This window comes from Cololabis saira, chromosome 4 (assembly GCF_033807715.1).
Source record: "Cololabis saira isolate AMF1-May2022 chromosome 4, fColSai1.1, whole genome shotgun sequence".
NCBI classification, from domain to species: domain Eukaryota; kingdom Metazoa; phylum Chordata; class Actinopteri; order Beloniformes; family Belonidae; genus Cololabis; species Cololabis saira.
Window position 1 is genome coordinate 2,106,462 of NC_084590.1, and position 24,380 is coordinate 2,130,841.

Sequence of the window (24,380 nt, forward strand, 5' to 3'; positions counted from 1 at the left end):
AATTTCATCCACAGGGGGTGCTGTTGCTCATAAATCAATTCAATTCAATTTTCAATTCAATTTTATTTATTTGGCGTCTATTATACCATCTACAACAAAAGTTGTCTCTAAGTGCTTTCAGAGACCCAGCAATTATTACATAAACATTACATAAACAATGGGAGGTAAAAACTCCCCTAGTGGGAGAAAAACCTTAAAGGGGACCTATTAAAAAAACAGGTTTTCTCTTGCTTTAACATATATAAAGTGGTCTCCCCTAAGCCTGCCAACTCAGAGAAGGAGGAAAACAGGTAAATTCTGCAGGGTCTGTTCACCCCGGCCGGAGGATCCTTCCAGTGTCATGTGGATCTACGAGCCGTTCAGATTTGTGCATTTTCGTTACGTCACCAAAATGCAAACCAAGCCTCGGTCGGCCTTGCTGTTGAAACCACGCCCACAACTAACTCCGCTGCTGAAACCACGCCCACAACTAACTCCACTGCTGAAACCACGCCCACAACTAACTCCGCTGCTGAAACCACGCCCACAACTAACTCCACTGCTGAAACCACGCCCACAACTAACTCCACTGCTGAAACCACGCCCACAACTAACTCCGCTGCTGAAACCACGCCCACAACTAACTCCACTGCTGAAACCACGCCCACACACTAACTCCGCTGCTGAAACCACGCCCACAACTAACTCCACTGCTGAAACCACGCCCACAACTAACTCCGCTGCTGAAACCACGCCCACAACTAACTCCGCTGCTGAAACCACGCCCACAACTAACTCCGCTGTTGAAACCACGCCCACAACTAACTCCGCTGCTGAAACCACGCCCACAACTAACTCCGCTGCTGAAACCACGCCCACAACTAACTCCGCTGCTGAAACCACGCCCACACACTAACTCCGCTGCTGAAACCACGCCCACAACTAACTCCGCTGTTGAAACCACGCCCACAACTAACTCCGCTGCTGAAACCACGCCCACAACTAACTCCGCTGCTGAAACCACGCCCACACACTAACTCCGCTGCTGAAACCACGCTCACAACTAACTCCGCTGCTGAAACCACGCCCACAACTAACTCCGCTGCTGAAACCACGCCCACAACTAACTCCGCTGTTGAAACCACGCCCACAACTAACTCCGCTGCTGAAACCACGCCCACAACTAACTCCGCTGCTGAAACCACGCCCACACACTAACTCCGCTGCTGAAACCACGCCCACACACTAACTCCGCTGCTGAAACCACGCCCACACACTAACTCCGCTGTTGAAACCACGCCCACAACTAACTCCGCTGCTGAAACCACGCCCACACACACTAACTCCGCTGCTGAAACCACGCCCACACACACTAACCCCGCTGCTGAAACCACGCCCACAACTAACTCCGCTGCTGAAACCACGCCCACAACTAACTCCGCTGCTGAAACCACGCCCACAACTAACTCCGCTGTTGAAACCACGCCCACAACTAACTCCGCTGCTGAAACCACGCCCACAACTAACTCCGCTGCTGAAACCACGCCCACACACTAACTCCGCTGCTGAAACCACGCCCACACACTAACTCCGCTGTTGAAACCACGCCCACAACTAACTCCGCTGCTGAAACCACGCCCACACACACTAACTCCGCTGCTGAAACCACGCCCACACACACTAACCCCGCTGCTGAAACCACGCCCACACACTAACTCCGCTGCTGAAACCACGCCCACACACTAACTCTGCTGCTGAAACCACGCCCACACACACTAACTCTGCTGCTGAAACCACGCCCACAACTAACTCCGCTGCTGAAACCACGCCCACAACTAACTCCGCTGCTGAAACCACGCCCACACACTAACTCCGCTGCTGAAACCACGCCCACAACTAACTCCGCTGCTGAAACCACGCCCACACACTAACTCCGCTGTTGAAACCACGCCCACAACTAACTCCGCTGCTGAAACCACGCCCACACACTAACTCCGCTGGCCGGAGCGTCCGCCATTGTTCAGCAGCGGTGACTGTTTCCACAGCGAGGGACAGTAAAGATTAGGTTTTGCATCGACATTCACCCTCATAAAAGGATCAGTTCCAACAGCACGGACCCGGCAACTGCACACGAGTCAGCGGTAAGTGACGTAATTTTTTATGTTATTTATATTTGTTTACAAGTATGATCTTTGCATGGGCTAAGTATTTAGCTCAGCTCTGGTGTTACTCCGTGTTATGGAGCTTTATTAGTTCCATAATACATTTTTCTTCTGTATATGGTTTCAGATCTTCCAAGCACCTGAAGCTTCAACACCTTCAGAAGACGCACGGTCCTTCCTTGAGCCAGCAATAGTGCATAAATGATATTTATATACAACTTATGTTCTTTTATTTTTTTTTAAATAAAGTTGCCATTTGTGAAAATTCAGTGTTGTGATTTCTTTACAGTTAACATGATTCATTTGTCTTGTAACATAAGAAATTAATTAAATCTTCCTGTGTGAATTAGTGTGAAGACGAGGTGACTCGTTCCCTCTTCAGGGAACTAAAGGCTGATTTATGGTTCTGTGTTACACCAACGCAGAGCCTACGGCGTAAGGTACGCGTCGATTTAACGCAGAACCGTAGCAACGCATTTCCGGTTTCCGGTTTGAAGCAGTCGTCAACTTTCAGTGCTCTTTTCTTCGTGTATGTGTGATTTTTTTTGTTTTGGTTTTTTGCACAATAGTTGTCCTTATCTCTTTGATTCACTGTGACCAGAAAAGTTGGATAAACCATTCAGGGAATTCGCGAATTAGCATTCGTGGGGGTACTGCACCACAGAGAAATGGAGTGACGGAGAAGTCCGAAGGTTCACGACGGCGTCACGGTGACGGCGTAGGCACGGCGTCGATTTGACGCAGAACCATAATTCGGGCTTAAGGAAGTCACTAAAGCTGAAGAAACGCCCACAGCCGCTTCCGGGTGGGCCTTAGCTCATGATCAATATATCATGAATCAACTGAGTTGAAAATCTTACATTTGGCATACATGATTTCTGTTATATACAGTACCTAAAGTATCAAGTGGCTAGCTTTAAAAAAGACAAACTGTCAAACGGCTTATCAAATGTTAAAGACTGTTGGGCAGATTTTCAGTAAATTTGGTATATTTCCTCTATTGACCATGCTTATGATGGGCTGTTAAAAGAATTTTGATTGCACGTTCCATTTGGAAATGACATGTCAGTCTACCTCGTAGGTGCGGGCCATAGATATTCTTTGGCCTGTAACTTGTGATGTAATAACCAAAATTATTTAAACTGGTATTTACAGTCAGTGAATTTGGTGTCCTTTGTAAGCAAACCATATTCACAGCGTAATTGCTCCCCGGATGAAGTGGTGTGTTTGTTCTCTCAGATGTAAGTTGCTTTGGATAAAAGTGTCTGCTAAATGACAATAGTAGTATTCACTTAGTGCTGACATTTCTCCATAGACCGTTCTAAAACTCACATGTGTTAATACCCCAATAAGCAGTTGAAGAAAAAAAAAAAAAACTTTGTTACATATGCAAGTCTCCAATTTTGTGTTAAATAGTCAAAATTATGAGGCAAATATTTACAGATGCGAATGAACTCCTTCAAGATGTTTCTTCCAATTTTTATGAAATCCCTTATGTTCAGACTGCAATCATGTATTCAAAAGAAAACTATTTCAAAAGTTTTGGGCCAAGAACAAGAACAAAGGCTTGGAATTCAAACTCTCCAATGTTTTTTTTTTTTTTTTTTTAAAGTACAAAATAAAATCTCAGGAAACTTAACTCAACTAATCATTAATGGTGGTGTTGAATCCATTTAACCATGATTGGCCATTGCTGGAAATCTCCTTCAAACCCAAAGATTGCTGCCTGCAGCTCTATCATTTTTTAGACAAAAAATGCACACTTTCATTTGACAACTTATAATTAATGCCTTTGCACTATTATAATGCCACTGGAATAACAACAGTCTAACACACATAAAGCCAGATAGAGACTATGTTTATGATTCAATTCATCAGTTTAAATACTCCATGTTTCTTATATAAGACTGACGTTGAACTTGAGCCATTTGTCTGATAAACAAGTCTCTTCTCAGCTTTAGATGAGATATGACGAAAAACCTTTTAGCTAATCACATGACTACTTCCTCTCACACTGATGCTTTTAATGGCCCTCAACTACTCAATTATTTATTTCTTGGCCTCCTTAACTTGATGTGGTGTTCTATAACACCAATGGCTGATAAGAGGGAACCACACAAGAACATCCCAGTTGTGCAGAAGATGGAGATTGGCAGAAGGGAGTTAAAGTCTCACTGGTCTAGGGTGAGTAATGGAGCATGTCTCTCAGCAGACGGGGCATCCATTAAATCAAGGCTTAGTTATTTGTGTTAATGGTAAGGCAAGGTCACACTCTGGGGCATTACTACTGCTGGATAGAGATGTTCATATAGATAGAGACCTAAAGTTGCAGGATGTTTTAAAGTGGGAGTGCTTGTAAGTGCAGCATATTAAAGGTGTTAGAGGGGCCGACTTTAATGCACTGTACTTGGGAGGGGAAAACTGTTGAAGGCAGTTGGCTGCTAGCCAACTTCTCATTAGCCGTCTCTCCAGTCAAACTGTAAAAGACATCCATTTAGTGAAAAATATCTTGCCCAAACACAGTGGCGGCTTGTCAATAGGGGGCGCTAGGCCGCCGCCCCCATTAAAATTACAGGAGAAAAAAAAAAAAAAAAATAATAATAATAATATATATATATATATATATATATATATATATATATATATATGTATAGACACAGTACACATAAATTACGTAATAAAAAGTAATTATCACATCTGTGCACTCATAAAATGTGTCTGACTTAATTTTTCCAGCCTTCCCATCCCATACTGGGTTTATTCAGAGTTGTTTTTTGTGCAGACTGAAATAGGTTTCAATGGCCAAATGAGTTTGTATTGTATGTTCTTAAAGAGCATATTGCAGGTTAGAATTTTTTCAAAAATGATACCTGACCTTATGTGAAAATGACTATGTGAGAAGTTAATGTAGGATTTAATATGTTTTACAAGACATAAGGGCACTTATTCAGAGGAAAAAGTGGCTGATTTTAGCCAAGCTCGTACAAACGCTTTTTTTTTCAACCACCGCGTCATATGACGTCACGCCAGGGAGCATCTCCACAGCTCTGCCCCATCTGTATGCCCAGAACCCGTACACACGTAGCCGGGTATCTGCTAAACCCAAGATATTTTCCTACGTTTGGACCTGTCATCCACATGAAAACACAAATAAACGAAGGTTTAAAAAAACTCTGGGCAAAGGGAAGATTTTTGAAAACTCCGTTTATGTAGATGCGTGTAGACCTGGTGTAAACAGAGACAACCGGAGTTTTGCGTTTTCGAACGTCACATTATGCTCCAAAACAACAAGAATCTGCTCTGAGTCTGACGTCTAACGTGCGACCTTTGTTTACTACAGAACTACAGATGATCCACCATCTGTTCTCCAAGCTATTTATTAAATAAATGGTCTCTGCTCTTGACACCGTTACACCGACGCGGAGCCTACGCCGTAGGGTACGCGGCGACGCGCAGCAGGGCTGCAGCTGGGCTGCAGCCCTGCTGCGTCGGTTCACGCGGCAGCTCCGCGGTGGGACCATGGATCTGACACGGGGTAGTCGAGCTCTTTACCCGAGAATGAGACGCGGGTCCCGGGAAAACTGTGCAGCAGGACTGCAGCAGGGCTGCGTGGATTAACGCGGCAGCTCCGCGGCGGACACGGGGAGACTGGAGCTCGTTACCCGAGGAGGAGGCGCGGATCTCGGGGTAACTGCGCCGCGGAGGCGGCCCGGAGGCTAGAAGACCAGATGATCTACAGGTCTGTGCTTATGAAAGTGGTCGAAAACGCTGATCTTCGTTTATGTGTGGAAGGTTTTTTTTTTTTTTTAACAACGATGTAATGTGGATACAAATTATTTTATAAACGAAGGGGGGGAAGTATTCGGTTTTAAAAATACCCGGCTATTTCGGATGCTTTAATCAGAAAAAAGAGAAGATAATAAGCCTGTTTTCTGTTTAGAAAGTACAAACATAGACAGATTACAAGTACTCACCCGTTTTTAAGGAGTTATTTTCGGAGTTTCTTTCAGCAGCGCAGGGCGGGTGCTGCAGTGAATAAAGGCGGATTTATGGTTCCGCGTAAAATCGACGGCGTAGCCTACGGTGTAGGGTACGCGGCGCACGCAGCGTTCGGTGCGTCGCCGCGTAACCTACGCCGTAGGGTCTGCGTTGGTGTAACGCGGACCCATAAATCAGCCTTTTAAAAAGCGAGTTTCAGCTGTCAATCAAAAGAACGTGGGGGGACTAACGGGTTCTTAGTCATATTGGTGTGAATACACATTCACAACCTCTTCAGTGTCACAACTAACATTAAGATCCACTATTTTTCCTATTGTTGAATTCACCGCGCTCCCCAGTGTGACGTCACTCCCGGTTCAGCTTTTTCAGATGCGGAAGTAAAATACTCACAAAAACAACTCCAGAGGTCACTGTAGTATATATTTATGCGTATTTCAATGAAAATTCAGTTCCTACATTATTTTCCTACACATTGATTCACAGGGGTCTCCAACCTGCAATATGCTCTTTAAACTTTTCTTCCATGTGACTTCATGCTGGTCTCTAATTGGTTACTTAAAGACTCTCCTCCGTGGCCAATCAGCGTGTTTTCTGCCATTCTTCATCCAATGTGATTGATTCATGAGCTGTCAATCAAAGTCACACCCGTGACAGTGTATACGCGACTGTATCTGTCACTCGCTACAAACAGAGTCACAGCCATAGACATATACACGTAAACGCCCCATGGAGCTGCTCCGATACATCAACGTCGCCACCATATTGGATGTTCAAGACTGCGCTGTAAACTAATACAAGTAAACACCACCTCCACCTTTAAAACTAAACTTAAAACCTCTCTGTTTAGTAAAGCCTATAGTTAGTGTTTAGTAAACCTCTAGCTGGTGTTGGTAAATCTCTAGTTAGTGTAAACTCTAGTGTGTTAGAGTCAGTAGTCATAGTTGCAGCTATAGAACAAAACTATAATAGTTAGTCTCAAATATAGCTTCGCGGTAGATATGCTGCTATAGGCTTATGCTGCAGGGGGGACCGACATGATCCGCTGGGCGGTGCCTCTCACCCTTCTTCTCCTCTCCTTTTCCCTGCCTCTCTTCTCCATTACCATTTTTATTTATTATAAGTATCTCATAGCTATCATTTTTGTCCATCGTTCCTGTAGTTTCTTGTGCCGGCCCCCATTTTTTTCTCTTTTGTGCATGTTTGCAGGCTGGAGCCTCAGGAGCTGCGTTCTGGCCTGTGTTCCCGGGCCCCCCATCCCCGGTCATCCCGTTGCTGCTTCCACCTGTCTACGTGAATGTCTGCTGTTGCTGCTTCCGCCTGCCTGCACCCCCCCCCCCCTCTGGTCATCCCGCTGCTGCTTCCACATGACTGTTGTGTGCTGCTGACGCCCCCCCCCCCCCCCTCTGATCATCCCGTTGCTGCTTCCACCTGCCTGCTGTGTGCTGCTGACGTTCCTGACTCCCCCAGTCTGGCCTTCGGCAGGAGGGTCCCCCCTTATGATCCAGGTCCTGCTCAAGGTTTCTTCCCTCCTAAAGGGGAGTTTTTCTTGCCACTGTTTGGCTTAAGGTTTTTCTCCCACTATGGGAGTTTTTACCTGCCATTGTTTATATAATAATTGTTCGGGGGTTTATGTTTATGTTTATGTTCATGTTCTGGGTCTCTGGAAAGCGTCTAGAGACAACATCTGCTGTATTAGACGCTATATAAATAAAATTGAATTGAATTGAATTTAAATTGACTTATTTTCATAAAGCGCCTTTCTACAAAGAAATGTATGTTTTATGTCTCATTTATTCTTTCACACACGCACTAATATACTTGGGAAACAGTTTAGGCACCAAATATAATATATTTAATTTTCTGAGATGGCAAAAATAAGAACTTTATTGATCCCACATAGGAGTAATTCATGTTCTATCAGCTATAGAGAACAAGGTAGTGCCGAAAAACAATATACCGTATTTTCTGGACTATAAGCCGCTACTTTTTTCATAGGTTTTGAACCGTGCAGCTTATACAAAGGTGCGGCTATTCTGTGGATTTTTTTCCACCGCTCGGGGCGCTCTAACTGGAATTAGAATCAAAACTAAGAAAAAATAAATGCAAAGAAGAATACGCTACTTCTTCTTTAGCAGATAGAAGTAGGTAGAAGCAGATTTCAAACAGATAAATAGATAACTAAATACCAGTTATTTTCTCTTGGTTCTGTCCCGTTTTAATCAGCAAAGTTGCTGCCATGTTAAAAGACACTGTTAGGAAAGGATCTATTTAGGTACATACATGTACATCATTTACAGTTACATTCATATCTAATCTAACAACATAAATATCTGCAGCTTGCATATCTTTTTTTTTAAATAGAGTGGATGCGGCTTATATGCAGGTGCGGCTTATAGTCCAGAAAATACGGTATATCCCCCTCACAAAAATAAGTAAAATAGAGAAACATATTTTCTCATCAACAAAACAAATTTAAAATTTTTCAAATAACAAAATAACATATTTTAACCATTTTTCAGACAATATCTGTCAATATTTATATAATAACTGAAAAAAATCTGAAAAATGGTTCAAATATGTTATTTTGTTACTTGAAAAATATAAAATATGTTTATGTAAAATATGTTACATGTATATAGTATATTAGCGATATGTTTAAATGTGTTTTTTCTCTTTTGTGCATGTTTGCAGGCCGGAGCCTCGGGAGCTGCGTTCTGGCCTGCGGTCCCGGTTTGGGGGAAAGCCACTCCATAAATCCCGTTGGTATTCAGGGTAACATGGATCTGGTATCCGCACCATCTCCTGCACCCAGGGCGACATTAGCCAGCTCTTTCCATGTTGGTGAAGTCAACTAAACTGACAGCAGGGCCACCATGTTGCACAGTACCACTCATTAATGCCTCCTGACTCCTATTTCCTTCCTGCAACTCGGCTTTAGCCCGCATAAGGTAAGTAAATAAGTAAAGTTTATTTATGTAGCGCTTTTCACAGACATTTGTCACAAAGTGTTTTACAGAATAAAAACAGTTTAGAGCCATAAAATACACAGAATACATGATAGAAAAGAAAAAAAATAACTTAAAAATAACTTAAAACAAGGTAGTTTACATAAAAGCATGTTTAAAAAGGTAGGTTTTTAGTTGGCTTTTAAAAGAGCTCACAGACTCAATAGATCTAAAAGTTGCAGGCAGAGCATTCCAAAGTTTAGCGGCCATAACCTTGAAAGCTCGGTCACCACGAGTCTCACGGCGGGTGCGAGGGACAGCCAGTAAGTTCTGCATGTTTGATCTGAGGGGCGAGCTGGTGAGTTCAGTTCCAGTAGGTCAGTTACTGTATATGAGGGGGCCTGACCATGCAGTGCTCTGTGGGGGACGGGGAGGATTTTAAACTGGATTCTAAATGAATCCAGGAGCCAGTGGAGGGATTCAAGTATGGGAGTGATGTGTTGACCTGGTGAGTTGTCTTGTGGCAGCATTTTGGACCAACTGTAGGTGATACAGAGCAGAAGAACAGAGTGCAGTGAAAAGTGCATTGCAGTAGTCGATCCGGTATGGAATGAAAGCATGTATGAGCATTTCAACTTTCAGCGGCAGAAAATATGGATCTCAGTTTACTGATGTTATGTAAGTGAAAGAAGCAAGTTCTGGTCAGCTGTTTAATGTGGGAGTCAAATGATAGTGATTGGTCAAATATTACCCCCAGGTTGTGCAGGTTGGAGTGAGCAGCAGTGGAAAGGGTGCCGATGCTCTGAAGAACTAGTGGAGTGATCTTATCTGGAGCAATAACCAGAACCTCAGTGTTGCTGTCGTTTAGCTGCAAATAGTTTCTTATTGCACCAATACAATCTTGGAGTATGGATAGCTTTGTAACTTCACCTGGCTTAACAGAAAAATGTAGTTGGATGTCGTCAGCATATAAAAGATAGGGGATGTTGTAACTGCTTATGATATGTACCAGGGGTAGCAGGTAGAGAGAAAATAAAAGTGGCTCCAACACCGAACCTTGCGGGACACCCCAGTACAGTTCCATTTGAAAGTGAGAAGCTTCTGTCAGAGAGGTAAGATGTTATCCAGTCTAGGGCTATGCCTGATATGCCAGCACTGTCACAGAGGCGTTTGATCAGGATATGGTGGTCAACCGTATCAAGGGCAGAGCTGGGGTCAAGCAGGACCAGCACAGTGCAGTCACCTGCATCAGTAGACGTTCAAATGTCATTTAAACCTTCAACAGAGCAGTTTCAGGAGAGTGCATCTTTTTAAATCCCGACTGGAACTTGCTGCTGCTCCCCTAATGTCCTGGTCTGTCCTTTTGAATCGGTGCTGTAGATCAAAGAGTACATTTTCAGGCCAGGTTGTCCACAGTCTTTGTGTTGGACCTGGCCTTACGTTTAAGGGGGGTGGAGGCTGGGGAGAGCAGGAGGGAGGGACGGAGGAGGGGTATGGCTCTGTACGCATTCTTGATGTTGGTGTAAACATGATTCAGAGTGTTCCACTCCCCTGTAGAACATTTGACATGCTGGTAGAAGTTCAGGAGTACAATGATGCAATAATGTGAACACTATTGGGGTGGGCCTGCTGCTGTTGGTTTATGGTGCTCAGGAAGAGAGAGAGCACTGTGTTTACACTGCCATCAGGGGGAATATGCACAGCCATGATGATCACAACTGTTAGCTCTCTTGGCAGAACAAAAAGGCTGGCATCTTACAGATCATGGCATTTTACTGCACAGGTTAGAGCATGTTGTTGGGATTAAAGGGACAGCTCTATGTTGGTTTAAATCATATCTATCTGACAGGTTCCAGTTTGTTCATGTACATGAGGTTTCTTCAGAACAGTCAAGGGTCTGTTATGGTGTTCCGCAGGGTTCAGTGCTAGGGCCAATCTTGTTCAGTTTATACATGCAGCCGTTGGGAAGTATAATCCAGAATCACGGCATACACTTTCATTGTTATGCTGATGATACGCAGCTCTATTTGTCTATGAAGCCGGATGAAACAGAACCGTTAGTTAAACTTCAGGCATGTCTTAGGGACATCAAGGACTGGATGTCCAGAAATTTCCTGCTTCTAAATTCAGATAAAACAGAGGTTATCATTCTTGGTCCAGAGCATCTTAGGAAGGGATTAGATGGTGTTGCGATGGCTTCCAGTGCAACTGTGAGAAATCTTGGTGTTATTTTCGATCAGGATTTGTCGTTTAAACCATATGTCAATCAGGTTTGTAAAATAGCCTTTTTCCATCTCCGTAATATTGCAAAGATTAGGAAAATCCTCTCACAGAGTGATGCAGAAAAACTAGTTCATGCGTTTGTATCTTCTAGACTAGATTACTGTAATGTGTTGTTAGCAGGATGTCCAAGTAATTTGCTGAATAGGCTCCAGCTGATCCAAAATGCAGCAGCACGAGTACTGACAGGAATTAGCAGGAGAGACCACGTCTCTCCAGTGTTAGCGTCGCTCCATTGGTTACCCGTAAAATTCAGAATCCAATTTAAAATTTTATTACTTGCGTATAAAGCCCAAAACGGCTTAGTTCCGCATTATTTGCAAGACCTGATAGTGCCTTATGTTCCTGTCAGAGCTCTCCGTTCTCAGAGTGCAGGTTTACTCGTAGTTCCTAGAGTATCTAAATGTAGATTTGGAGGGCGGGCGTTCTGCTATCAGGCGCCACTACTATGGAACCAACTTCCAATCTGGGTTAAGGGGGCTGACACCACCTCCACCTTTAAAACTAAACTTAAAACATTTCTGTTTAGTAAAGCCTATAGTTAGTGTTTAGTAAACCTCTAGCTGGTGTTGGTAAATCTCTAGGTAGTGTAAACTTTAGTGTGTCAGAGTCGCTCCTGTGGTTTCTTGTGCTGGCCCCCCCTTCTCCTCCCTTTTCTCTCTTTTGTCCATGTTGCAGCATCCTTTGCCGGACACCGGAACCTGCAGTGTGGGAGTGAGGGGGGCAGGGTAACGGCCCCTTTTGGGCGGGGGAGAATGTTCGTCCCTCAAGACTCCTCTCCCTGGCCCTGCCCCTTCTCAACCTTTCCCCGACCCTGCACCCCAACCTGGGACTTGATGATTGGGCCGGAGCTTCGGGAGCTGCGTGCTGGCCTGCGGTCCCCACCCCTGGTCATCCCGTTGCTGGCCCCCCCTTCTCCTCCCTTTTCTCTCTTTTGTCCTGCAGGTGGCCGTGGGTGGCTTGTAGCTTGCATTACGGAGCACAAGTCTTTTCCTGACCCTGCACCCCAACCTGGGACTTGCTGATTGGGCCGGAGCTTCGGGAGCTGTGTGCTGGCCTGCGGTCCCCACCCCCGGTCATCCCGTTGCTGCTTCCACCTGCCTGCTGTGCTGTTGCCGTCCCTGACCCACCAGTCTGGCCCTCGGCAGGAGGGTCCCCCCTGATGAGCCTGGTCCTGCTCAAGGTTTCTTCCCTCCTAAAGGGGAGTTTTTCCTTGCCACTGTTTGGCTTAAGGTTTTTCTCCCACTAGGGGAGTTTTTACCTGCCATTGTTTATGTAATAACTGCTCGGGGGTCATGTTCTGGGTATGGGTCTCTGTAAAGCGTCTAGAGACAACTCTGTTGTATTAGACGCTATATAAATAAAATTGAATTGAATTGAATTGAATTACAAACATGTATTCAACGTCTTGGGAACAATGTTCGTCTACGACTGTCCCTTTGTTTCTCACTTCCATAAATAAAGAGCCTCCCTCCTCTGCTCTTACCAGGGTCCTGTCCCGCCGAGCGGAGTTAGCTGCACGCTAGCTTTGGGCATTGTTTCAGTGATAATCAGATCACAACGGTCACCAACATAGCAATTTCCAATAAGTTGTAGTTCCAAGTGGTTTGTTTTATGCACCAGGGATCTGGCATTGGAGAGTTACAGGGTCAGTAGAGGTGGCATGTGTGGTGGTTTATTTAGCCTTAGCATAACACCAGCCCCGCGGCCCTTCTCCTGCTTCCTTTCCCTCCTCTGTTTGCGCCGCCTCCTAGACCCGGTATATGCTGAGAATGTCATCTGGGATGTTATGCATGTGGTGAAAGTCGAAACAGATATCTGGAGTTCCCGTTAGCCAAAAGCATCTGGATTATGGATTTGGATTATGGTGATCTATTGTATATGAATGCTCCTGCCCAGTTCTTGCATATGTTAGACACTGCGTATCATAGTGCACTGAGATTTGTTACAAAGTGTAAACCTCTAACTCATCATTGCATTCTGTACTCCAAGGCTGACTTACCTTCACTGACATGGCGGAGGCTTAGTCATTGGTACTTGTTCATATACAAAGCTATATTAGGTAAACTTCCATTTTACATTTGTTCTCTGATCAAGTTGAAAGCCATCATTAGTTATAGCCTGAGATCAAATGATGCTCTAATCCTGCTGTCCATTTCAAGTGCGAGGACCAATCTAGGGAAGATTCAGCTGTTCTGCCCCACTTGCTTGGAAAAGCCTCCAAAAAGACCTGAAGCTAAACCCATTAGTCTCATTGTCTGATTTTAAAGCTCTTACAAATGCATTTTTAAATGACTCTGTTGGTACTTGTCACTGTTTTTAAGTATTGTAACTTATTCACTGGCTCTGTTTTGTTTTGCTATCTTGCATCGTCCATCTATTTCTGTTGTTGTTGATGTTGTTTTGTCTGTAACTTTTAAAGCTGCCATTTTTGGTCAGGTCTCCCTTGAAAAAGAGATCCTAGATCTCAATGGGACTAACCTGGTAAAATAAAGGTAAAATAAAAATAAAAAATCTGTCGGATACATTGGATGTTTGCAGTATCGAACGTGTACAAAAAGAAAAAAAACGACAGAAAAAAAAGCACTGAAATTGGGTGCCGTAAGGCGCTGCAACCATGCATGCCGCCATCTTGCAAAGGTTCCTCACAAACGTTTTTACGAACCTCAGCTCACAATCAGCACACTAGCTCAATGTGGTAGCATGCTGAGAAACAACAAAAATAAAAAACTAAACTGAAAGAATCCTAACAGTATTGATGCTGTGATCTGTGACGTGTTATTTGAATAATTTGAATTGTAATGCTAGGCCTCTGACATTGTTCCACAGTAAGTCAGCACAATTTCACAATGACAAGGTTCAGCTGAGAAGAAAAATGTATAAATCAAGTAGCAGTGTGAATTCATGAAAAGATGTTCAGAAAAAATGGATCAAACATCACTTTCAGATAATAATGTGTCACAAACAAATGTTACGCTTTACAAAAAATATAAGAAAACAGTCTGCTATTTCATTAAAGCAAACTTATAAGTGAGGTTTAAAAAAAATGTACAGGACTGTCTCAGAAAATTAGAATATTGTGATTTTCTGTAATGCAATTACAAAAACAAAAATGTCATACGTGCTGGATTCATTACAAATCAACTGAAATATTGCAAGCCTTTTATTATTTTAATATTGCTGATCATGGCTTACAGTTTAAGAAAGCTCAAATATCCTATCTCAAAAAATTTGAATATTCTGGGAATATTAATCTTAATCTTAATCTAAAAAATAAAGAACTTTATCACAATATTCTAATTTTCTGAGACAGTCCTGTATGCCTGTTTTCTTCGTCTTCAGAGCAGCATCTTTAGTACAGTGGTTCAGCGATCTGTTCATTAATATATAATGTGCATCAATTTTTGGATGGATGATGCATTAAATGACCACCCAGTTGCATCAAATTCCCCAAGAGCTCTTATCACTCGTATTTTCCATCCGATTCTGTCAGACCTTTTGCCGATTGTGACCCAACATGTTCCCTGTATTTCAAATCCTGTCATCAGAAAGAATATCATGACTGTCTTACAGTTTCAGATGTGACATATAATTTTGTTTCATTTAGCCAACCCATGAATAATATATTCAACTGCCTGGATAGGGATGACGCAGACGATACAGATGGTGAGATGCACAAGGGCTTTGTGACCTCTCAGATCATTGAGTCGTATCAGGCCAGGGTTAAAGTGGCATGACCGATGGGATTCAAGAGTCACAGTGGCAACTTAGATAAAACTACAGAACACAAACCTGGAAAAACTGGTTTTTATTCATCACTACAATGATCATTACAAACGTACATGGAGTAAAATGTTCTATTGGCTTGAAGGCTTTACTATACCAGTAAACAGCTGTGGCAAGAAGAAAATCACAATCTTTGGAATGGACAACTGATAAAAAAGGAGGACTAAAACTCACTTAATGGCACATTAATCTATTGATTACTGCAACGGTTAATCAACTAATTTTATTATGAATTGCATAAATGCCCCAGATTGTTTAAGGCGTGTTCCAACAAACAAAAAAACATTAAAAATATTTTCAGGAAAAACTACATAATGTGACATACAGTGGGGCAAAAAAGTATTTTGCAGCCGTCAACTGTGCAAGTTCTCCCACTTAAAAAGATTAGATATACCTGTCATTTTCATCACAGGTATATCTCAACTATGAGAGACAAAATGAAAAAAAAAAAAAAAAAAAATCCAGAAAACCACTGTCTTTTTTAGCAATGTATTTCAAAATTATAGTGGAAAATAAGTATTTGGTCAATAACAAAGATTCATCTCAATACTTTGTTATATACCCTTTGTTGGCAATGACAGAAGTGAAACATTTTCTGTGTCTCCACAAGGTTTTCTACACTGTTGCTGGTATTTTGGTCCGTTCCTCCATGATCTCCTCTTATCTACAGTAGTGATGTTTTGGGGCTTTTGGGTTTGTTTATTTTTTATCCCTGATTTTTTCCCCATTTCATCACCCAGTGCTCTACCTAAGTGACAGTCCTGGGCATTGCTCCCTCTACCAACCCCGGGAGTTCCTGCACTGAGCTCAGGTCTCCTCCTTAACCTGAGGAGTGAGCAGGCAGCTTCTTTTCACCAGACAGGGTGGGGTTTCTCTGACCAGACGTAGCGCGTGGAAGGATCACGTTATTCCGGCCAGATCCTCCCCACCCCATCTGGCGCCCCGGTTGGCCAGAGGGGGCATGTGTAGGTTTTGAGTGAAAACCTCCTTCCATCAGCAGGGCATTTTCATCATGGGAAAGGTAGTCCATTTTAATGTCCTCTCAACCAAATGAACTGAAAATAGGTTTTAACTTAAATTGTACACATCTCTCTTATGAATTCTTATCTCATAACTTTAACTTATTTATTCTCAGGGGTGATAGTAAAAAAAAATCCTGAGCCTGAACTTTTTTTCCCTGGGAGGTAAACGAGCCCCTAAGCCAAGATATATGCCCCGATCAACACAATTGTCATTTTTTGTCCTCTTAAAGTGTAAGTCTGGTGTAAATTGACCCATGATCCTGTTGTTCCAGCTCACCACATGCAGCCCATAGAAAACAGAATGAGACAATTGAACAACATAGGCCAGGGGTGTGATTCCCTGGGACAACATTTTGATAAATAGTTCATTAAATTGAATGGCCTATTTTACTGTCATGAGGAGGAAAGATTGTAGAAAAACATTAATGTCCACACTAGTATAAATACAGGTTTGCTTGGCCTCACAAAATGATGCTGTTTACAATGAGGTGGCAACACTTATGATTCTAATGTAGGGCTGAACGATTTTTGAAAATAATCTAATTGTGATTTTTTCCTCAATATTACGATTGCGATTTAATATGTGATTATTTTTTTCAAGGTCCTGTTCTCATGTATTTTTCAACTACACAAGCAATAAATCAGTCTGTTTCAAGTAGATTTTCACTTGAAATAAGTAGAAAAATCTGCCAGTGGAACAAGATTTTTTTGCTTGTAATAAGAAGATAAATCTTGTTCCACTGGCAGATTTTTCTACTTATTTCAAGTGAAAATTTACTTGAAACTGGTGAAAATTGTCAAACAAGTTATTTTTCTGGTGTTATTTTTCTGGTGATGAGTCTAAATGTTGAAATAGCAGTAAAACCACATTCATTGATGAAATGACATAAGGGATGGAAAGGAGGGATGGCAGTTTTACTGGGGGGTGATTTGGACCGTTTTTATTTCAGGGGGGGATGATTTGGACCGTTTTTATTTCAGGGGGGGATGATTTGGACCGTTTTTATTTCATTTCAGGGGGGGATGATTTGGACCGTTTTTATTTCAGGGGGGGGGGGGGGGGGGGGGGGGGGGGGGGGGGGGGGGGGTGTGCCACCCACATCCCCCCTCAACTCGAATACTGCTCACACGGAACTCAGAACTTCTTCATAAATAACTCCCAGAGAGAAAAAAAAACACCAGCAAGCTAACAAACAAACCAATAAAGCTCTCAGAGTTAACAAAACGAACCAGCAATGAACAACTCGCGCTGTTTTAACCTCTCATCCTCATCAGCTGATGGGCTGCAGGTGTGGTTTAAGGCTGATTTATAGATCCGCGTTACACCAACGCAGGCCATACGCCGTGGGTTACGCAAACTACGGCGTACCCTACGGCGAGAGCTCTGCGTCGATTTTAACGCGGAACCATAAATCAGGCTTCACAGCGTGACTCACGGTGCGCCCGGCTCCTCGCCGACTCCGCGCTCATATATTTAATAAATGTATATAGCCCATATATTTGTAAAGCCTCACTTGACGCAGAGGCCATGGTAAATTTAGGTTACACGCGGCACTGTTGACTTTTCCCTGCCGGCTCTGCTCACTGACTAAACAGTCCCCTCACAAACAGTGTCCAGCGGCGCTACGTTCCGCCGCGCCGCGCTCCCAACGTTGTGTGCGCTACTCACCAGTATTACGGTATATGAAAAATTCATATCATAAGAAAAATAAACGGCAAACCTGATTTTTTTTTTTTTTCTCGCAAACACCTCGGTATGCCGGAAATCCGGCGTGACGCCGGAGCGCTATCACCCCTGTATTCTCCAACAAAACTGTTTTTAACAAATAATATATGCTCTTAAATAAATTCTCAACACTGGTGCAGGGCTACAGTTTAGTTTCTCACGTCCTTTGACAGCTCTTTGGTCTTGGCCATAGTAGAGTTTGGAGTGTGGACAGGTGTCTTTTATTATTATAATAATACTGTCAATTAGCAGACGCTTTTATCTAAAGTGACTTACATCTGAGAGAACAAACACACAGGGAGCAATTAGGGTTAAGGGCCTTGCTCAGGGGCCCAAGGTGGTTCATCTCGGTTGCCATTCTGGGGCTTGAACCTGGGTCCTCCAGACCCAAGCCCTCTGTAGCCATTAGACTACCAACACCAACCCTTCATACTGTTAGCCAGTTAAAACAGCTGCATTAATACAGGTAACGAATGGAGGACAGAAGAGCCTCTTAAAGAAGAAGTTACAGGTCTGTGAAGCCAGAAATCTTGCTTGTTTGTAGGTGACCAAATACTTATTTTACCCAGGAATTTACCAATTAATTCAGTAAAAATCCTACAATGTGATTTCCTGGATTCTTTCCCCCCATTCTGTCTCTCATAGTTGAAGTTACCTATGATGAAAATGACAGGCCTCTCATCTTTTTAAGTGGGAGAACTTGCACAATTGGTGGCTGATTAAATACTTTTTTGTCCCACTGTATGATAAATAATGTTATTGGCTTAACACATTAGGCGCACTGCATTACCGTTGTGTGACGGTGCAACCTGTATCCAACCAAGGAGCGACTTTAATCTGTCAGCTGAATGGTCTGACCATCAATCAAGCAGAGCGGTTTCCGCTACCAAAGCCATTAAACTTTGACAGCTCTTTGATGGCAGTGTAACATATGAAACTGGTTCGAGATCAGCAGACACAACATTCATACACACGCCACACCTGATTATAGGGCACACTTTTGAGAAAATTTGAGAAAAGGTTTTAAGTAGGCCTTATAGTGCAGAAAATACAGACAGTCTTTATTAAACCTTTGAAAAACATTTGACTATATACATTCCTTGCTCATCCTCACACAATAAAAGTTGAATAGATGCATTAGTTATTCATAAAATCATGTGTATGTGTGTATTTTTAAAGTGCACAGCAGTTGACCCAAGGCCTCAGGTTTAGTTCAGTTCAGTACAATTTTATTTATAAAAGCATTTATTACAACAGAACGTGTCTCTAGACGCTTTCCAGAGACCCAGAGCGTGTTTCAACTACTCGACTGTGTTTGACAAACAATCCAAGTTGTGTGTTATTTCTGAAGTATTATGGCACCTTAATCGCACAATAATTAATGACCATTTGAAGAGCCAAAGACTGTCGCCTGCTTTTATAGTTTGGACAGAATTACTAAAATATACATGTTTGATCACTGTTATTTGGACTTTTCATTCTCCCTGGTGCACAAACTGCAGATGCAAGTACACAGTGCTCCACAACACTGTTTGAGCAAAAGTATGCCACTTGAACATAACTTGTGACATGCTTTGGTCAAAATATTACTGGGATACAGCATAAAAGATTCCCTTTTAGTAAATTCATCATATCTCTTTCACCTATTATCTCTTTCACGACTGAGCACAGTCATTCATGTTCATTTTATTAAAAAGACCACAGTGACTGGTTGTGGGCAGAGGTAAGAGCAGGCAGCTTGTGCTATCCTAGCATTGGTTAAATGCCGTAGCCATTTCTGATGTTGCCACTGAAACAACATTTTAAACGAGGGGTCCTGTTGCAGATTTTTGCAAGCAGCTCCACGGCTAATCTGGAGTGGTTCATCTCAAGGTGACGGGCGCTATGGTGGATCATTTCCAAGCAAAAGTGTGTAGTAAACCATGCTTGCTCCTTCTGTGGGCTTAACCCTTGTGCTGTCTTCGGGTCAAGGAAGGAGGAAGAGAAGAAGGGAGGAAGGGAGAAAAGAAGGAAGGAAGGAAGTAGGAAAGGGAGGAAAGAAGGAAGGAAGGAAGTAGGAAAGGGAGGAAAGAAGGGAGAAAAGATGGAAAGGAAAGAAAGAAGGGAGGGAAGAAGGAAGGAATGGAGAAAATAAGGAACGAATGACGAAAGGGAGGTAGGAAGAAAAAGGAGTAAAGGAGGGTAAAAAAGGAGGAAAAGAGGAAAGGAAGGAGGAAGAAGAGAGCATGAGGAAAGAAGGATGGAAGAATTGGGTCATTTTGACCCAAAGACAGTACAAGGGTTAAACCTGGGAGTAACAGAACAAGTCGATACAAAGAAGAAAAAACAAAACAAAAGTAAAGCATGTGGTTCATATATAATGTTGTAAATTTGTCCAGTTCACCATTGCTCCAATTTCCTGCCACCAGCTTAACCAAGGTTTAATGTTCTGTTTTGTTGTGTGGTGTAATAAGAACCAGAAAAGTCCAATGCTAACAGGATGAAAGCAGCATCTCGCCACCTATCACGGAAGAGTGGTGTCATTTAGTCAGTAAATAGCAGTGTTTCCCCTAGAATTTTTTTCAGGCCCGGTGGTGCCACCGAAAAAATCTTAAACAGACGAGGCGCGTGGGACGGCATATTGGACATGTAGCAATATAACAAAGTTTTACATTAAAAATCATTGTAGGCCTATATTGCTGAATTATATCACTTCAATGAAATAATAAGATTTAATCTAACCTTTAACCAAAGTGTCATGGCCAGAAAGGTCTGACCCCATATGAGCATTGAGCATCTTTTCTAGATATTTCAGAGGGATCTCTATGAAAACCCTCTGGGATGGTCCTCTTTTAACGGCTGCTTGTGCTGACGGCATATGCCACAACACATCCCTATTCACAATTGAGATTATATCAGTTATAAATAATTTAAACATTGTTGAAGATTTTTTTTCCCGTTTGGTTATAACAGAGTTACATGCATTTGACTGGGGAAAAAATGAACCTTTAGTGGTTCTTCTACTGGAAAGACAATCTATTGTCTGTGTTATTTTCATCATCATTGCTTACCAAAAAAAGAAGCTCAATCAGAACAAAAATGTAAGCTAAACAACAAATTGGAAATGTACCATGGGGAGTGTGGTACAACCAAGGGCTGTATTTATGGTTATTAAGCCATTTGGGATCCCAGCCAGATGTTTAAATGCGTTGTTTTTTTACTGGGTCACCAGTCGGGCCGGTGTCAGCGACGGTAAAGGCTGATTTATGGTCCGCGGTACACCAACGCAGAGCCTACGGCGTAGGGTACGCGGCGACGCGCACGTACAAGCCTAGACGCTCATACATGGCTGGCACTAGGACCCCGCGGACGCCTGGTGTGTCGTCGGGCTGTGTTTTCCTTCATGCTTCCCTGCAGCGTCTCATGCAAACACAAACACACGGACCTGCAGAAACATTTCTTTATATCATGTTGTCGCCTGCGATATTTTTTCTTTTTTTTTGGCTAGTTACAAACTCTATACATCCCATAATATATAATAATTTGCCCGCGCTCTCATCAGCGTTACTAGGCAACGAAGCAGGTTGACTCCCGTTGCAGAACAGCTGCAGAGACTCCTAAACGTAAATGATCATTGATTTTTTTTTTTTAGGCCTGGCGGGGGGTCTCGTTGGCCTGGCGGCCCTGCCAGGCCTATATAATGGTAGGGGAAACACTGAAATAGATTATCTTGCATGCATGTGTATTAGGGCAAAAAAATACTCCAGCTATTCCCCTAGCTTCAATAAACAGCATGTAAACATAGTGTTATAAAATACAAAAAAAAACAACCTGTCCCTTTTTCTCCTAGCAGCCTGACACTTCCTTACCTTTGTAATATTCATCTGCAAAGACTTCCACACTACAAACATGCACCAAATGTGCATGATAAAGGCTAGAGATCAACTAGTAAGGGATTTTACCATTCCTGACACTGTTGCTGATTTTTAGAATGAACAATTTATACTTTTTTTTTTTTAAACAAAATTCTGGGGTGATTTTGTTGTAAACTCTCGACATGATTAAAAAATATAAGTTAAAAATAAACAAATTAAGCACAAATTAAATTTAAACTTTATTTAAACATTTAGTAAATGCCTTTTGAAGTGAAAGCTGTCAAATAAAACAGGAAGTACAATCATAATTCAACAACGGGCCAGAGATGTGTCAACTGGTTAATTGGCTATATAATCTCAAGCGTTGGCAGATAGTCATGATGAAAATTTGACCATTCCTGAACAAAAATGGAACAACTTGACTTTAGAGAAACTGGAGTTATGGTTATAGTAAAATCAATGGGCTCTCAGAGGCAAACATTCTGAATGGATATATGCAGGTTTTATTTTTATCAACGATTTTTTCCCATTTTTAAACACCCGGTGCTCGGCCCACTTCTTTTTTTACCGCTTCTCCGGCCGGACGTAGGAAGGATCATCATGAGAGTTTGTACAACACACTCTCAGCAATCTGCACCACTTATGGATTGTTTTGTTGGTTGATGAAACAAAAGCTGTTGTCCGGGAAGAATACTCAGCACTATTTATGGTCTAAAAATTAAAAAAGGCACTGCTTTCTGACATGAAAACATCCACCCACCAGTGAAGCATGGGGGAGGGGCTATCATGATTTGAGCTCATTTTGACACATCAGGAATTTCTTGACTTGGAATTGGGAATGAACTTTCAAGTTTATCAAAAGTAGGATAACGTCAGAACTAGGGGTGGGTTAAAAATATCGATATATCGATATTTTATCGATATGCATGTGTAGGAACGATTATCGATACATAAATCCAAGTATCGATTTAAAAAAAATAAAAAATAAAAAAAAATAATAATATATATTTTTTTTTAATCCCGATTTTTTCCCCCATTTTATCACCCAGTGCTCCTACCTAAGTCAGTCCTGGGCATTGCTCCATCTACCAACCCCGGGAGGCCCTGCACTGAGCTCAAGTCTCCTCCTTACTTGAGGAGTGAGCAGGCTGCTTCTTTTCACCAGGCAGGGTGGGGTTTCTCTGGCCGGACACGGCGCGTCGAAGGATCATGTTATTCCCTTATTGTAACCAGAATATCGATATCGTATCGAATCGTATCGGAAATCGTATCGTCTTGGGACCTAGTGTATCGGAATCGTATCGGGAGGTCAGTGATGATACCCAGCTCTAGTCAGAACGGCTGTCCACCAGCTCATGCTTAGTAGAAGTTTGGTGATGCAGCATTAGTACAATACTATTACTAACACAATTAGAGTTAAGGGTGCAAAGGATCACATAGCTTGCGGAGCTGCAGATCGGTCAAGTTACACAAACAGAAGGAAACACAAATACATTTGCTTTCTATTTTTCAATTATAAGAAAAAAGACTTAAAGCAAGGAGCCAAACCCATTAACCCTTTAAGACCGGCATATTGATTTTTAAATCAATGTGGATCATCGTCCACAGCTCAGTGTTTCCATATTTCCAAAGATATTTTTAAGTTCCCCTTGCTCCACATGTTTGCCACTACCACTCGTCATCTTAGCACAAACGATGCACACATTGTACCAAAGAGTCATTTTCATTTTTAGTTAGAAAAATCCCTTGATAAAGACCATGTATAACTCCCCAGCCAGTGGCACGTCACAGTCTGTGCTACTGTTGCCGCTGTTACAGCCCTGCTAAACATGGAGAAGCCTCAGTCAGAGGCCGGACCGTAACCCCCATACAGACGCTGCAGAGTAACCTCAAGACAGTTCACACCAGAAGGCCAAATACATCTATCTCCCCCAGGCTTATAAACAAACGAAATTAGGACACAAACAAAGACGAGTTTTCCTTTTCAAGTATAGAGGGTCTGCATCGGCGTCACTTCCCCACTGGACCAGCCCCCTTACTGCACTGAGGGGCAAAAAAAGCTGCAACTAGTGGAGAAGAAGGGATAACAGCTGATTATCGGCTTAAATTAAAGGCAGTTGGACTTGACAGTGACCCGTACAGTTACCCCAAGAACCAGTGGTTCAAGGACATTAATATTTGGTACAGTTACCAAGAATCAGTGGTCCATGGACATTAATATTTGGTACAGTTACCCCAAGAACCAGTGGTCCATGGACATTAATATTTGGTACAGTTACCAAGAACCAGTGGTCCATGGACATTAATATTTGGCCACGAATCCAGTTTCCTGATATTTATATGTACTTAATTTCTACGCTGGGGAAATACACGAAGCAAAGCTTGAAGGCTTACAAAAGTCTTGATGCTTGGTCCGACTTCAAGGCAGGATTTGTTGTAGAAATTAAAGTGATGGGGTAGCTAACGTTAAACGGTCAAATCATAAAGTTCGTGTCCAAAAATCCAACATTACCTGATACAAAATGGGAACCGCAAATCCACGTTTCGGTGCCTGGAATCCAGTTGTTTCTGTGAATTGCAGCGATCCATTTGTCTCTCTTAATCTTATTTTTCGGCAGTCTGTAAAA

At 42.5% G+C, this 24,380-nt stretch overlaps 1 protein-coding gene across 2 annotated transcripts in view; it reads right to left on the minus strand.

Annotated features, from left to right (window-relative positions):
• tpst1 (tyrosylprotein sulfotransferase 1) overlaps window positions 1-24,380 on the minus strand; it is a 114,514-nt gene that overhangs the window by 38,130 nt on the left and 52,004 nt on the right. The window lies entirely within an intron of this gene.